The sequence below is a fragment of the Piliocolobus tephrosceles genome, chromosome 4, assembly GCF_002776525.5.
Source record: "Piliocolobus tephrosceles isolate RC106 chromosome 4, ASM277652v3, whole genome shotgun sequence".
In the NCBI taxonomy this organism is placed as follows: domain Eukaryota; kingdom Metazoa; phylum Chordata; class Mammalia; order Primates; family Cercopithecidae; genus Piliocolobus; species Piliocolobus tephrosceles.
The window spans coordinates 157,943,799-157,946,511 of record NC_045437.1 but is presented as its reverse complement, the minus strand read 5'-3'; the positions used below and the strand labels follow the sequence as shown (position 1 = coordinate 157,946,511).

At 34.0% G+C, this 2,713-nt stretch overlaps 1 pseudogene across 1 annotated transcript; it reads right to left on the bottom strand.

The window, feature by feature from the left end:
* Positions 1-973: 973 nt before the first annotated feature.
* On the bottom strand, positions 974-1,548 carry LOC111529685 (annotated as a pseudogene). Its single transcript, XR_002727506.1, has one exon. The product of XR_002727506.1 is annotated as a 60S ribosomal protein L21 pseudogene (transcript).
* Between the last annotated feature and the right edge of the window lie 1,165 nt (positions 1,549-2,713).

The window sequence follows — 2,713 nt, the reverse complement described above, 5'->3', positions numbered from 1 at the left end:
ACAAAACAAAAAAAAAGAAAAAGAAAAAGAGCAGGAAAGACAAATGAAAATCACTGTATAAGATGATAAATTTTTACAAAATATAACAATAATTACATTAGATTGAAAAACAAACATTTTGGGTAAAAGATAATAGTTGGGTTAAACAGCAAAAGTCAATTATATGTTGCTTACAAGAGACACACTTGAAACATGAGAAAAGTTGAACTAGAGGAAGATAGATATACCATGCAAGCCCTTACCAAAAGAAAGTAGGTGGAGCCATAGAAATATAAGACAAAATAGACTTTAAGGCAAACAGCTTTTCTAGAAGCAAAAAAACTCAATGACAAGGAATTGTTCAATTCAAGAAGATACAATAATTTAAGATTTGTATGTATAATCTCAAAATATATAAAGGAAAATTGACAGAACTACAAGGATAATTAGGCACATTTACAATCACAGTGGAAGATTTTTACATGCTACTCTGTGACTGACAGAATAAACATATCAAAAATCCAGTAAGGACACCAAACTTTAAAAACAGTGAGAAAACCTGACCAAATAAACATGGATAAAATGCTGTATCCAATAACTGAAGAATACAGACTCTTCTCAATTATACATGGGGCATTTATAAAAATTGACATTATACTAGACAATAAAGTAAGTCTTAATAAATTTCAAACCATGACATCATCTGTAGCTGCACTGTCCAATACAGTAGCCACTAGGCACATGCTGAACACTTGAAATAAGGCTAGCCCTAATTAAGATGTATCAACACTGTATTTGAAGACATTGTCAAAAAAGAAATGTAAAATATCAGTAAATTTTCATATTCACTGCATGCTGAAATGATATAGTATTTGGATATAATATATTGTGTCAAATAAAATATATTACAATTAATTTCCACCTGCTTCTTTTTACTTTCCCAATATAGCTACCAGAAAATTTAAAATTACATGTGAGGCTTGCATTGTATTTCTTTTTTTTTTTTTTTTTTCAGCCCAGAGGTCTTTTATTTATTTATTTTTAACACCTATTATACCATGAATTCATAGGGAATAGGTTCCAGCAGCTCAGGCTCCTTCCCATTGGTCCTCACAAAGTGTGCTTCTCTGGGTGGAGCAGGCTGGCGCTTCAGTTGAACCCAGGTACCTTTCTCTTTGGCTTCTTTCTTTTTCTGATCATTTTCCTTCACGTGTTTCAGGAAGCTATCTCGGCTCTTAGAGTGTTTAATGTGCTCAATACGCACATTAATTCTCTTGGCAAGAATCTTGCCCTTAACTTGTTTGTTTACAACAATGCCAACAGCATGCTGGGTAACGTTGTAGACTCTCCCAGTTTTGCCATGGTAACACTTGTGGGGCATTCCTTTTTGAACAGTACCCATTCCCTTGATGTCTACAATATCACCTTTCTTATAGATTCGCATATACGTGGCCAAAGGAACAACTCCATGTTTTCTAAAAGGCCTAGAGAACATATATCGGGTGCCTCTCCTCTTTCCCTTTGTGTTCGTCATTTTGGCGAATTACTGGAAGATGGCGGTTCCGGCCGAAAGGCTGTATTTCTTTTAAATAGCACTGAGATAGAGCATATTCTCTGACCATAATGTAATTAAATAGAAATCAGTTGCAAAACAGACAAATGAAAAAAAAAAAAAGAAGAAAACTAGAAATGCCTAAATACTTAGGCATTAAGAAATATTTCAAAAATAACCCTTGTGCAAAGAATAAATCAAAATTGAAATTATAAAACATTTAAACTAATAAAAAAGTATAACATCAAAGTCTGTGGGATGTTGCTAAAGCAATACACAGAGCAAAGTTTAGAACAAAATTGGCAAAATCCAGCCCACAACCCAATTTTATAAACTTTTATTGAGACAAAGTTACTTCTGTTTGTTTATTTACTGCCTGTTGCTGTTTTTGCCCTACAATGGCAGAATTGAGTAGTTCAGACAGAGACCTGCCAAGACAAATATATTTACTATCTGATCCTTTACAGAAAAAATGTTTGATTTAGTACATACATTAGAAAAAAAATACAGCATGAAAAGCAAAAAATTAAGGATCCATGTCAAGAAATATGGCAAAAAACAGCAAAATAAACCCAAATAAAATATATGAAAGAAGGCTGGGTACAGTGGCTCATGCCTGTAATCCCAGCACTTTGGGAGGCTGAGGCTGGCGGATCACTTGAGGTCAGGAGTTTTGAGACCAGCCTGGCCAACATGGTGAAACCCCATTTCCACTAAAAGTACAAAAATCAGGTGGGTGTGGTGGCACATGCCTGTAGTCCAGCTACTTGGGAGGCTGAGGCAGAAGAATAGCTTGAACCTAGGAGGCGAAGGTTGAAGTGAACTGAGATCACACCACTGCACTCCAGCCTGGGTGGCAGACTGAGACTCCATCTCAAAAAAAAAGTATGAAAGAAAGTAATAAATAGTAAAGAGTAATGAAATAGAAAATTATCATTTAATAGAGAGGATCAACAAAGCTCAAAGCTTTTGAAAAGATTAAAACAATTAACAAACCTCTAATGAAATAATAAAGTAGAGAGAACTAATAACCAATATCAGAACCTTTAATGTTGCAGACATTACAAAGATGAGCACATATTCTGAAAAACCCTATGCTAACATAATTTAGAAAAACTTGACAAATTACTATAAAATTATAACCTCAAAGTTGACTAAAAAATAGAAAACAGTAATAACTCT